This window comes from Cherax quadricarinatus, unplaced genomic scaffold (assembly GCF_038502225.1).
Source record: "Cherax quadricarinatus isolate ZL_2023a unplaced genomic scaffold, ASM3850222v1 Contig478, whole genome shotgun sequence".
NCBI lineage: Eukaryota > Metazoa > Arthropoda > Malacostraca > Decapoda > Parastacidae > Cherax > Cherax quadricarinatus.
Window position 1 is genome coordinate 58692 of NW_027195504.1, and position 14662 is coordinate 73353.

The 14662-nt window shown below is 45.4% G+C and overlaps 1 protein-coding gene across 1 annotated transcript in view; it reads left to right on the plus strand.

The window, feature by feature from the left end:
• Window positions 1-12184: 12184 nt before the first annotated feature.
• LOC128700845 (GPN-loop GTPase 3-like) overlaps window positions 12185-14662 on the plus strand; it is a 51571-nt gene continuing 49093 nt past the window's right edge. The window contains exon 1 of the mRNA XM_070080463.1: window positions 12185-12267. The gene's annotated coding sequence lies outside the window, so the exon portion shown is untranslated. The remainder of the gene's footprint in view (window positions 12268-14662) is intronic.

Sequence of the window (14662 nt, forward strand, 5' to 3'; positions counted from 1 at the left end):
CATTTTGGCTAGTTCATGTAGTATAACGGTTCTGTTCGCAATATCAAATGCAGATTTTAGATCAAGAAAAGTGGAAAAACTAGTAGAGGTGTGTGCAGTGAGAAAGGTGGAAATACAGTTCTGCACACTTTTACCTTTCATGAACCCATAGAGGTAGGGGGAAAGTTGATGTCTGATTCTGTAGTACAGTCTGTTAAGCATCATTCTTTCAAAAGTTTTACAAAGACAACTAGTTAAGGAGATCGGCCTAAATGTATCAGGCTGTTGGGGCTTAGGGATAGGCACAATGAGACTATTGGTCCAGGAAGTAGGAAGAACGCCCTCAATGTAACTGAGATTATACAGTGCCAACAGAGGGTTATCAGGCACGTGCCTTAGAGTTCTGAGAATATCATAGGTTATACCATCCTCTCCAGGAGCAGTTGATCGACCTTTAGTTAATGCATTATCTAATTCATACTCGGTAAAGAGGCAATCACTCTCATCAATATTTTGGCTCATAAAATTAATCAGTTTCAACATTTCTTCAGAAGTACTCTCTAAATTTTTTCTAATATGAGATGGAAGGCTTTCATGCCTGGATGTTTTGGACCAGTCATTTATGAGGTCATTTGCTTTTTCAAGAGGAAAGGGATGAGCAACATTGCCAGTCTTTTTCCTGGTTATTTTATTTATACCTTTCCAAGCCAAACTCAAAGGGGTGGACCTATTTAATCCACTAACAAACTGTTCCCATTCCTGTTGCCTAAGTTCTTCCTTTCTATTCCTTGCATTTGTTAGTGCAGCTTGGAACGTTCTGAGCAGGTCTGGGGTTCTACATTCACGGTATGCTTTACCAATCCTCCTAGCTGCATGTGTTAGATTGCGCAGCTGTGGATCATTATAGTATTTACATTGGTTTTTATTGTTATTTATAGTGGAGGGTCTTTGTTTCCTATTCCTGCCCACTTGATCTGTGAGAACACTCTCAATAGTGGTAATTAAATCATCATTAAATTTTTGTGTGCCAATGGGCTCGTAATTCTTATACCATTGATCCAAGTGGTTAATAAGTTGTCTCTGTGTTCTGGTTTGAGAATAAGTTTCCTCCTTCTGTATTTAGCTCCTTGATTGCTGGAGATGTGATCAAGATTGACAGTTGTTAGTCTTGGGAAGTGATCAGATAGAAGATCATCAACTATGACAGAGTCATGCATCGTATATGATGTATTAAATCCAAGACACAGATCTAGTATGCCACCATATATGTGAGTAGGCTCAGTAGTGCCCACAATTCGAACATTATCATGCTCGTTTAGCAATCTCACTAGTTTAGTTCCATTGGTGTTTGTTATAGACCCACCAATATTCTTATGTCTGGCATTAAAATCTCCAAGAATGATGGTAGGTTCACTATTGATGCGATCTGGTAAAGCATCAGGTCGAAGCTGGTTCGCTGGGGCATAGAGATTAAAAATGTTTATGGAAAAATCGCCTGCATATACTTTGACACCATGATACTGCATGTTAACTCGACTCTGCAAGGAAAGGAGTGAATGTGGCAAGTTCTTTCTGACATACATCACACAACAGTTGGTTGACCTTAGGTTATAAGCTGCATATCCAGGCAAGTTTGCTGGAGGTGCTCCATCTTTCAATCTACATTCCTGCAAACAGATGACATCAATATTCTTGGCTGCACTAATATGATGTAAGTCAGGCAACCGCTTCCTGATGGAAACAATGTTCCATGAAAAGATTTGTAATGTATCCATTGTAGTGAGTTATTACAATCTCTTGCTCATAAGATGGTAAAACTCTTATGCTTTGACTACAGTGTGCAGACACTTAAGAGCAAATAGCTTAGTTTGTACGTCTTTATCTTCAGGACCTTTATTTTTAATCATTTTTCGGCATTTTGGCAGCCAGTTAAAAGGCAAGTCTTGAAGGCAAGAGTTATGGGCTTCTTTCTCACAAATTGCTGGAAGCTGAACGGAGATTGCTGCACTTTTGACATCATCACCATGCTCAAGAGCATCATCCTGATTACATATATTTATTAAACTTGTCAGGATCTGTTCAAGATGCTCAATTTTTTTCTGGAAATTTGTTATAATATGAGGAAGGTCAGGCGAATCCAATGCCTCTCCGGAGGATGGCACTTCTGGGTTAGTGCTTTCTTTAACACCTATCACCTTAACAGGTACCATGGTTACATTAGTGTTCTCTGTTTCATCATTCATTGCAGGTAGGTCCTGTGCATCTGACTCATCTCCAATTTCCAGGGAGGTTACCTGTGTGGTGTCCGTCTGACTGTTGTAGTTGTGTGTACTGGGAGAAATGACAAACTCATCCCCATATTCAGGTGTAGCCATAGGTATCTGTAGTGGCAGACCAGTAGTTCCATATGTGCTAGCAGGGATGGCTAGCTCCTCCACAGCTGGTGTGTGTGATGGCATTCTGGTATCACCAGAATCCTTTGCAGTGAGGTGGGGTTCTTGCACACTTTGCAGAGGTTCAGTCTCAGATCTGGCTGTGGTAGACTGGATGGCCCCATCCTCAGTTACCATTAAAGGACTGTTATCAGGTTTACATCGAAGGTTGTTTGGGTTCTGACTGCTGTCCTTGTCGGAAACTGTAACCCCAACTTCTTTACAGTTAATACACTTAAATTTTTGGCTGTCAGGGCCTACTGTACATTCTCTAGTGGAATGTTTCCCAGCACATTTACCACACCAAGAATGTAGTATTCCACAGTCTACTGCAACATGGCCATAGTGCTGGCATTTGTAACACCTACGTTTAGGGGGTAGGTACACTTCGATGTTTAGGAAACGTAAACCATGCACCCAGATATTCCGGGGGAAGGGCACAGGACCCACCCAACTGGCAATAATTTGGGATTTTCCTTTAAGTCTTTTAGGCTTGATGATATGCTCACTTAGAGTCAGATGGGATGGGTCCATGCAGAGAGGGTATCCAAAGATTATGATACTGACCCATTTTTTAAAGTGGTGAGTGACTGATGGAGGTCGGAGCAGCTTAATACCCCCATAAGGTGTACTAAGTAGATCATTGATCAGTTCTTCATTCTGTTCCACAAACACAAAGTTGTGTGTGTTTTTCCTAAATTGGATCCTTGAGTTAGGATGCTTGTTTACAGCTGCCATTAGCCATGCACACTTAGCAGGCAGCGGGGTGTTGTCAGGGAAGTTCAGCTTAACACATTCTTCCTTTGAAGAAAGACTTCTTGCAGCCTCTGTGCACCAAGGACGTTTAGTATCACATTATGTACGAGTCAAGTGAGTCTGACTACGTCGATGCTCTAGCCCTTTCTCACTTTTTCTCTTTTGTTTACTTTTAAAGGTCTGGAAGCTATCATCATTTCCATCACCTGCAGAAATAGGTTCCTCTATGACAGTTGCCATGTTTGCCAGTGATGATATCTGGTGTAAGACTCACAACACAAGAATTCCTCGCTTATCTTTCCCTTATAGCTTATGCAAGAGCAAATATTCACTACAAAGTCAGAAGTCCAAAATAGATCACAAGACACAAGTGCTCAAGTTCAATGAACACCTCCAACCATACTCAACCCAGACCACCACCTCTCAATACGACACACACACCACCAAAAACACACGCAGAGACCTCTTGTATGTGTGTTAATAATATGGTACATATAATGATATAATGGATGGTACAGGCGAGGTCTTACACCTTATCACAAATTACAAAGATGATAAATGGATGGAGAGTCTTACACCTTATCACAAATTACAAAGAGAGAGAGAGAGAGAGAGAGAGACAAAGTAGGTAATATTGAGCATAAAATTAGAATTCTGTCATACATCACATTAAACAAGAGGTTCAAATTCAATGATAACTTCCACTTGAGTTAGTTCAGGCTACTGCCACCTAATGTACCTCACTGAAATAATAATATAGCAGACATCACAATGAATGCTGAAGACAACCTCTTACCCCCAACCATAGATTGTAAACAGTATTACTAAAAAAAAAAAAAAAAAAAAATAAAAATCAGACGATAAAAAAAACTAATAAAAAAAAAAAAAAAAACTAGGTAATGTTACAATGACAATGAGATAAATCACTCTGGTCGACTTCCTTGGTCCATCCTGGGTAACTCACACATTACTATGTTATATATGTATGCAAGCATAAGTGTGCAGCTGTAGATAGATGAGCCAGTACCTAAACAATCTCACTTACACACGCGTTACTATGTATGACAAGTGTTACCAAGTACACCAAGTGTACACTTTATCACTTAGAATATACTTGTGTTGATGTAAATATAAGAGAGTGGTACACCGCTGGTCGTAATAAACACACTCAACTTCTCAAAGTCACACACTAGGCCCAGCTTCTGGAGAGGTACCAGCGTTTTAATGTGTTTATTATGTGTCAGTGCGTGTCTGCAGTCATTAAATTGGTGCATCAGAAGTTCAACACTACAATCCAGTTGATCAAATAGTCTAAAACAATTTACACAATGTATAACTAGAAGTATAATGATTGCAAATTGTTACTATTACAATTTTAACTAGGCGCTAGACCCACTAGATGAGATGGCAAGGAACATAGATGTTAACAGGCTGACTCTTGCTTAACATAGTTGAAAGGTAACCGAATTACTCAAGAGAGAAAGTATTCATGAAACTGAACATTATGCAGCAGTAAGCTTGTTCACAGTAAAAATACAAAGCATAAGTTACACACTCACACCACAGATGAACACTGAAATTTGAAATATTACTGGGAATTTAGCAGTAAAGTTTCAGTCTGAACGAGAAAATGTATTAGAAAACACAGCAATGACACTAGGACAAGCAACTTAATTATGTAACCGTATTTAATAGTTCAGTTACACTGAGCAGAGCATGTATTACACTGATTTATCAAATGTAAGGAGTCGCTACACTGAAGCACACTCTGAGCCTTTTAAAGTCTTAATACAGGCTTACAAATGACAATTAACTGTTGGGGAAAGCAGCACTTAACACTTCTAGCACAAGTATGACAGATGAATGTTCACTGTGTACAAGCCAATCACCACAAACTTACTATGTTTATAAGTGAACCTCTGGCATGTCCCACTCAAAATGTCAGCACTGCAATGCTCGTCAAATTGTTCTCAAGCCACTACAGGAAACACTGGTATGCCAGCAGCACTGCAGAATGTATACACAGACATGCTAGGCCCTAGGACAGCTATAACTGCAGGCTGCCTTAGCTTGTTCTGGCTAGCTTTTAGTGCTGCCCTCAAGCTTGCTTGACCGTGCTCGCCAATCCCGCGACAACCACCCGGACACCTGCTTGCAGCAGGCAGGCAGGCACACAGGAGACACTCGCAAGATGAGCGGAGTGCGGCACAGAGGACACAGGCACTCAAGCACCTATGTGGTCTGGCAAAAACCGCCTCTAGACCACAAGCAAGTAGAGGCGAACGGCTGAGTTCCAAATCGAGGAAGGAGAAGGGACAAGGAAGGGATATTCACCTCGCTAAACACAGGCAATATGGGTTAGTGGCCTGCAGGTCGCAGTGCAATTTTCAAGGTCATTCACTGGGCCCACAGTCGTCTCGAGAGTTACCAACCCTGTACTACTTGTTAATTACTCCAAACCCGCAGCACTTAACACATCTAGCACACGTGTCTTGGAATGACAGACAAATTTTCACTACATAAGAACTAGTTCTCACAACACCGAAGGTACGGCCGGAACACTGTAGAACGTTCACAAAGGCATTCTGGGATTCAGAACAGATGTAGCCTTGGCCTTCACTGGCTGGCTTGGAGCGCTGTTTGGCCTGGATCAGCTAAACTCGCCCTTATCCCATATGTAGATAATGACGACGAGTTAAGGGATACTGGTGAATAGGAAAGTCGAGGAAGGGACATTCACCTCACTAGACACACGCAGTATGGGTGTAAGTGGCATGCGGGTCTTATAGTGTCATTTTCAAGGTCACCCAGCAGGCCAGACATTCCTCACTCATTTTAAGCCTACATAGGTAATGATGGTAGCACAATGTCCTAAGTCAGCGTAATCCACTCATGCAAATAGTTACAACAAATCTGCAGCACTTGTGGAACTCACATATTCGAGTACCAGCGGTGCAGCAAAATACACCTCTACACTGTACGTCGTTGATAGAGGCGAACGGCTGAGTTTAAAGGCGGAGAGTTGGGGATACAGGAGAACAGCAGGGGTAACTGAGCACGCACATTTGCCTTTCTTCACATAGTCAATATGGGCGTAAGTCTCAGGCAGGTGATGCAGTGCCTCGCTCAAGGTCACAGGCTGAGGCAGACTTCTCAAAAGCTACCAAACACTGCAATACTCGTACAAATTGTTACTTACTCACTCCAAACTTGCAGAACTTCAAGCACACGTGTCTTGGAGTGAGAGACGAATTTTCACTGTGTGGACACCTGGGTTACCAACTCACGTAGGACTGCACACTCGTCGTTATTCCTCAGGTTGGTAAAGCGATGAGTTGTGAGCATTTTGAGAGGCACAAGTAGCAGTGGACTAGCAAAATTCGCCTCTACACTGTATGTTGATAGAGGCGAAAGGCTGAGGTCAAATGAAAGGCAGAGGGGAAGCAGAGGCCTGTAAGGGCCTTTGCAAAAAAGGAAAACTATTTCCAGTGCCCTACAACCCAACATATTAATAATATAAGAGAGAAGGACCTCGTGGCCATCAGGGCCCTACAACCCAACAATAATATAAGAGAAGAGGACTTCGGGGCTGTCAGTGCCCTACAACAAAACAATAATATAAGAGAGGAGGACCTCGGAGCCGTCAGTGCCATACAACCCAATAATAATATAAGACAGGAGGACCTCGGGGCCGTCAGGGCCGTCAGGGCCCTACAACCCAACAATAATATAAGAGAGGAGGACCTCGGGGCCGTCAGTGCCCTACAAACCAACATATTAATAATATAAGAGAGGAGGACCTCGGGGCCATCAGGGCCCTACAACCAAACAATAATATAAGAGAGGAGGACCTCGGGGCCGTCAGGGCCCTGCAACCCAACAATAATATAAGAGAGGAGGACCTTGGGGCCGTCAGTGCCCTACAACAAAACAATAATATAAGAGAGGATGACCTTTGGGCCATCAGAGCCCTACAACCCAACATTAATATAAGAGAGGAGGACCTCGGGGCCGTCAGTGCCCTACAACCCAACAATAATATAAGAGAGGAGGACCACGAGGCCGTCAGGGTCCTACAACCCAACAATAATATGAGAGAGGAGGACCTCTGGGCCATCAGTGCCCTACAACCCAACAATAAAATAAGAGAGGAGGACCTTGGGGCAGTCAGGGCCCTACAACCCAACAACAATATAAGAGAGGAGGACCTCGGGGCCGTCAGTGCCCTACAACCAAAAATAATATAAGAGAGGAGGACCTCGGGGCCGTCAGTGCCTTAAAACCCAACAATAATATAAGAGAGGAGGACCTCGGGGCCGTCAGTGCCATACAACCCAACATATTAATAATATAAGAGAGGAGGACCTCTGGGCCATCAGTGCACTGCAACCCAACAATAATATAAGAGAGGAGGACCTCAGGGCCGTCAGTGCCCTACAACCCAACAATAATATAAGAGAGGAGGACCTCGGGGCCGTCAGGGCCCTACAACCCAACAATAATATAAGAGAGGAGGACCTCTTTGCTGTCAGTGCACTACAACCCAACAATAATATAAGAGAGGAGGACCTCGGGGCCATCATTGCCCAACAACCCAACAATAATATAAGAGAGCAGGACCTCAGGGCCATCAGTGCCCTACTTCCCAACAATAATATAAGAGAGGAGGACCTTGGGGCCGTCAGGACCCTGCAACACAACATATTAATAATATAAGAGAGGAGGACCTCGGGGCTGTCAGTGCCCTACGACCCAACAATAATACAAGAAAGGAGGACCTCGGGGCCGTCAGGGCCCTACAACCCAACAATAATGTAAGAGAGGAGGACCTCGGGGTTGTCAGGGCCCTACAACTCAACAATAATATAAGAGAGGAGGCCCTCGGGGCCGTCAGTGCCCCACAATCCAACAATAATATAAGAGAGGAGGACCTCGGGGTCGTCAGTGCCCTACAACCCAACAATAATATAAGAGAGGAGGACCTCGGGGCCGTCAGTGCCCTACAACCCAACATATTAAAAATATGAGAGAGGAGGACCTCAGGGCAGTCAATGCCCTGCAACCCAACAATAATATAAGAGAGGAGGACCTCGGGGCCGTCAGGGCCCTACAACCAAAAAATAATATAAGAGAGGAGGACCTCGGGGCCATCAAGGCCCTACAACCCAACAATAATATAATAGAGGAGGACCTCGGGGCCGTCAGTGCTCTACAACCCAACATATTAATAATATAAGAGAGGAGGACCTCAGGGCTGTCAGTGCCCTGCAACCCAACAATAATATAAGAGAGGAGGACCTCGGGGCCGTCAGGGCCATACAACCCAACAATAGCATAAGAGAGGAGGACCTCGGGGCTGTCAGGGCCCTACAACCCAACAATAATATAAGAGAGGAGTACCTCGGGGCAGTCAGTGCCCTACAACCCAACAATAATATGAAAGAGTAGGACCTCGTGGCCGTCAGTGCCCTACGACCCAACAGTAATATAAGAGAGGAGGACCTCGGGGCCGTCAGTGCCCTACAACCCAACAATAATATAAGAGAGGAGGACCTCGAGGCCGTCAGGGCCTATCAATCCAACAATAATGTAAGAGAGGAGGACCTTGGGGCCGTCAGTGCCCAATAATCCAACATTAATATAAGTGAGGAGGACCTCGGGGCCGTCAGTGCCCTACAACCCAACAATAAAATAAGAGAGGAGGACCTCGGGGCCGTCAGTGCCCTACAACCCAACATATTAAAAATATGAGAGAGGAGGACCTCGGGGCCGTCAGTGCCCTACAACCCAACAATAATATAAGAGAGGAGGACCTCAGGGCCGTCAGTGCCATACAACCCAACATATTAATAATATAAGAGAGGGGGACCTCGGGGCAATCAAGGCCCTACAACCCAAAAATAATATAAGAGAGGACAACCTCAGGGCCATCAAGGCCTATAACCCAACAATAATATAAGAGAGGAGGACCTCGAGGCCGTCAGGGCCTATCAATCCAACAATAATATAAGAGAGAAGGACCTCGGGGCAGTCAGGGCCATACAACCCAACAATAGCATTAGAGAGGAGGGCCTCGGGGCCGTCAGGGCCCTACAACCCAACAATAATATGAGAGAGTAGGACCTCGGGGCCGTCAGTGCCCTACGACCCAACAATAATGTAAGAGAGGAGGACCTCGGGGCCGTCAGTGCCCTGCAACCCAACAATAATATAAGAGAGGAGGACCCCGGGGCTGTCATTGCCCTACAACCCAACAATAGTATAAGAGAGGAGGACCTCGGGGCCGTCAGTGCCCTACAACCCAACATATTAATAATATAAGAGAGGAGGACCTCGGGGCCGTCAGTGCCTTACAACCCAACATATTAATAATACAAGAGAGGAGGACCTCGGGGCCGTCAGTCCCCTACAACCCAACATATTAATAATATGAGAGAGGAGGACCTCGGGGCCGTCAGTGCCCTACAACCCAACATATTAATAATATAAGAGAGGAGGACCTCGGGGCCGTCAGTGCCCTACAACCCAGCAATAATATAAGAGAGGAGGACCCCGGGGCTGTCAGTGCCATACAACCCAACAATAATATAAGAGAGGAGGGCCCCGGGGCTGTCAGTGCCCTACAACCCAACAATAATATAAGAGAGGAAGACCTCGGGGCTGTCAGTGCCCTACAACCCAACAATAATATTAGAGAGGAGGACCCCGGGGCTGTCAGTGCCCTATAACCCAACAATAATATAACAGAAGAGGACCTCGGGGCCGTCAGTGCCCTACAACCCAACATATTAATAATATAAGAGAGGAGGACCTCGGGGCTGTCAGTGCCCTACAACCCAACATATTAATAATATAAGAGAGGAGGACCCCGGGGCTGTCAGTGCCCTACAACCCAACAATAGTATAAGAGAGGAGGACCTTGCAGCTGTCAGTGCCCTACAACCCAACAATAGTATAAGAGAGGAGGACCTCGGGGCTGTCGTGCCCTACAACCCAAAACATTAATAATATAAGAGAGAGGACCCCGGGGCTGTCAGTGCCATACAACCCAACATATTAATGATATAAGAGAGGACCTCGGGGCCGTCAGTGCCCTACAACCCAACATATTAATAATATAAGAGAGGAGGACCTTGGGACCGTCAGTGCCCTACAACCCAACAATAATATAAGAGAGGAGGACCCCGGGGCTGTCAGTGCCCTACAACCCAACAATAATATAAGAGAGGAAGACCTCGGGACTGTCAGTGCCCTACAACCCAACAATAATATAAGAGAGGAGGACCCTGGGGCTGTCAGTGCCCTACAACCCAACAATAATATAAGAGAGGAGGACCACGGGGCCGTCAGTGCCCTACAACCCAACATATTAATAATATAAGAGAGGAGGACCTCGTGGCCGTCAGTGCCCTACAACCCAACATATTAATAATATAAGAGAGTAGGACCTCGGGGCCGTCAGTGCCCTACAACCCAACATATTAATAATGTAAGAGAGGAGGACCCCGGGGCTATCAGTGCCCTACAACCCAACATATTAATAATATAAGAGAGGAGGACCTCGAGGCCGTCAGTGCCCTACAACCAAATATATTAATAATATAAGAGAGGAGGAACCCGGGGCTGTCAGTGCCCTACAACCCTACATATTAATAATATAAGAGAGGAGAACCTCGGGGCCATCAGTGCCCTACAACCCAACATATTAATAATATAAGAGAGGAGGACCCCGGGGCTGTCAGTGCCCTACAACCCAACATATTAATAATATAAGAGAGGAGAACCTCGGGGCTGTCAGTGCCCTACAACCGAACAATAGTATAAGAGAGGAGAACCTCAGGGCTGTCAGTGCCCTACAACCCAACATATTATTAATATAAGAGAGGAGGACCTCAGGGCCGTCAGTGCCCTACAACCGAACATATTAATTATATAAGAGGGGAGGACCTTGGGGCCATCAGTGCCCTACAACCCAACATATTAATAATATAAGAGAGGAGGACCTCGGGGCCGTCAGTGCCCTACAACCCAACATATTAATAATATGAGAGAGGAGGACCTTGGGGCCGTCAGTGCCCTACAACCCAACATGTTAATAATATAAGAGAGGAGGACCCTGAGGCGGTCAGTGCCCTACAACCCAACACTAGTATAAGAGAGGAGGACCTTGCAGCTGTCAGTGCCCTACAACCCAACAATAATATGAGAGAGGAGGACCTTGGGGCCGTCAGTGCCCTACAACCTAACAATAATGTAAGAGAGGAAGACCTCGGGGCCGTCAGTGCCCTACAACCTAACAATAATATAAGAGAGGAAGACCTCGGGGCTGTCAGTGCCCTAGAACCCAACAATAATATGAGAGAGGAGGACGTCAGGGCCGTCAGTGCCCTACAACCCAACAATAATATAAGAGAAGAGGACCTCAGTGCTGTCAGTGCCCTACAACCCAACAATAATATAAGAGAAGAGGACGTCAGGGCCGTCAGTGCCCTACAACCCAACAATAATATAAGAGAGGAGGACCTTGGGGCCGTCAGTGCCCTACAACCCAACATGTTAATAATATAAGAGAGGAGGACCCTGGGGCGGTCAGTGCCCTACAACCCAACACTAGTATAAGAGAGGAGGACCTTGCAGCTGTCAGTGCCCTACAACCCAACAATAATATGAGAGAGGAGGACCTCGGGGCCGTCAGTGCCCTACATCCTAACAATAATATAAGAGAGGAAGACCTCAGGGCTGTCACTGCCCTAGATCCCAACAATAATATAAGAGAGGAGGACCTCAGGGCCGTCAGTGCCCTACAACCCAACAATAATATAAGAGAAGAGGACCTCAGTGCTGTCAGTGCCCTACAACCCAACAATAATATAAGAGAGGAGGACCTCAGGGCCGTCAGTGCCCTACAACCCAACAATAATATAAGATAGGAGGACCTCAGGGCCGTCAGTGCCCTACAACCCAACAATAATATAAGAGAGGAGGACCTCGGGGCCGACAGTGCCCTACAACCCAACAATAACAATAACAACCTAACTTAGGTGACATTGTCTCTCTACTTTTAGGTTATTTTTCATTGTGAATAAACTCAATTTGTGGAGTAAGTATCCTAGTACAGTATATTAGTTTTGATAAATGAAAAATTAACGTAGTTATGTGACAGATTGATGCTAATGGTAAGGAAATACGCATGTCTATATTTTCTTTTGTGTTTTTGGCCCTTATGGGTTTAGCGCTTCTTAGTGGCTAATATAGTGATTAAGGGATTGTGAATTAATGCGGGTTGCTCCAGTTCCTTGCCTCTTGAGCCAAGGAACTGGAGCTACACTTCCTTGGCTTAAGTCTCTCCAAAATATCAAACCTCGTGTGTGTTTTGTCCCTTCACCTAACAGTAAGTAGGTACCTGCATGTTAGTCACCTTACACCTGCTGTCCATGTTCACCTAACAGTAAGTAGGTACCTGGGTGTTAGTCACCTTACACCTGCTGTCCATGTTCACCTAGCAGTAAGTAGGTACCTGGGTGTTAGTCACCTTACACCTGCTGTCCATGTTCACCTAGCAGTAAGTAGGTACCTGGGTGTTAGTCACCTTACACCTGCTGTCCATGTTCACCTAGCAGTAAGTAGGTACCTGTGTGTTAGTCACCTTACACCTGCTGTCCATGTTCACCTAGCAGTATGTAGGTACCTGAGTGTTACTCACCTTACACCTGCTGTCCACGTTCACCTAGCAGTAAGTAGGTACCTGGATGTTAGTCACCTTACACCTGCTGTCCATGTTCACCTAGCAGTAAGTAGGTACCTGGATGTTAGTCACTCTACACTTGCTGTCCATGTTCACCTAGCAGTAAGTAGGTACCTGGATGTTAGTCAACTTACACCTGCTGTCCATGTTCACCTAGCAGTAAGTAGGTACCTGGATGTTAGTCACCTTACACCTGCTGTCCATGTTCACCTAGCAGTAAGTAGGTACCTGGGTGTTAGTCACCTTACACCTGCTGTCCATGTTCACCTAGCAGTAAGTAGGTACCTGGGTGTTAGTCACCTTACACCTGCTGTCCATGTTCACCTAGCAGTATGTAGGTACCTGAGTGTTACTCACCTTACACCTGCTGTCCATGTTCACATAGCAGTAAGTAGGTACCTGGATGTTAATCACCTTACACCTGCCATCCATGTTCACCTAGCAGTAAGTAGGTACCTGGATGTTAATCACCTTACACCTGCTGTCCATATTCACCTAGCAGTAAGTAGGTACCTGGATGTTATTCACCTTACACCTGCTGTCCATGTTCACCTAGCAGTAAGTAGGTACCTGGATGTTAGTCACCTTACACCTGCTGTCCATGTTCACCTAGCAGTAAGTAGGTACCTGGATGTTAGTCACCTTACACCTGCTGTCCATGTTCACCTAGCAGTAAGTAGGTACCTGGATGTTAGTCACCTTACACCTGCTGTCCATGTTCACCTAGCAGTAAGTAGGTACCTGGATGTTAGTCACCTTACGCCTGCTGTCCATGTTCACCTAGCAGTAAGTAGGTACCTGGATGTTAGTCACCTTACAGCTGCTGTCCATGTTCACCTAGCAGTAAGTAGGTACCTGGATGTTAGTCACCTTACAGCTGCTGTCCATGTTCACCTAGCAGTAAGTAGGCACCTGGATGTTAGTCACCTTACACTTGCTGTCCATGTTCACCTAGCAGTAAGTAGGTACCTGGATGTTAGTCACCTTACACCTGCTGTCCATGTTCACCTAGCAGTAAGTAGGTACCTGGATGTTAGTCACCTTACACCTGCTGTCCATGTTCACCTAGCAGTACATAGGTACCTGGATGTTAGTTATCTTACACCTGCTGTCCATGTTCACCTATCAGTAAGTAGGTACCTGGGTTTTAGTCACCTTACACCTGCTGTCCATGTTCACCTAGCAGTAAGTAGGTACCTGGATGTTAGTCACCTTACACCTGCTGTCCATGTTCACCTAGCAGTAAGTAGGTACCTTGATGTTAGTCACCCTACACCTGCTGTCCATGTTCACCTAGCAGTAAGTAGGTACCTGGATGTTAGTCACCTTACACCTGCTGTCCATGTTCACCTAGCAGTAAGTAGGTACCTGGATGTTAGTCACCCTACAGCTGCTGTCCATGATCACCTAGCTGTAAGTAGGTACCTGGATGTTAGTCACCTTACACCTGCTGTCCATGTTCACCTAGCGGTAAGCAGATACCTGGATGTTAGTCACCTTACACCTGCTGTCCATGTTCACCCAGCAGTAAGTAGGTACCTGGATGTTAGTCACCTTACACCTGCTGTCCATGTTCACCTAGCAGTAAGTAGGTACCTGGATGTTAGTCACCTTACACTTGCTGTCCATGTTCACCTAGCAGTAAGTAGGTACCTGGATGTTAGTCACCTTACACCTGCTGTCCATGTTCACCTAGCAGTAAGTAGGTACCTGGATGTTAGTCACCTTACACCTGCTGTCCATGTTCACC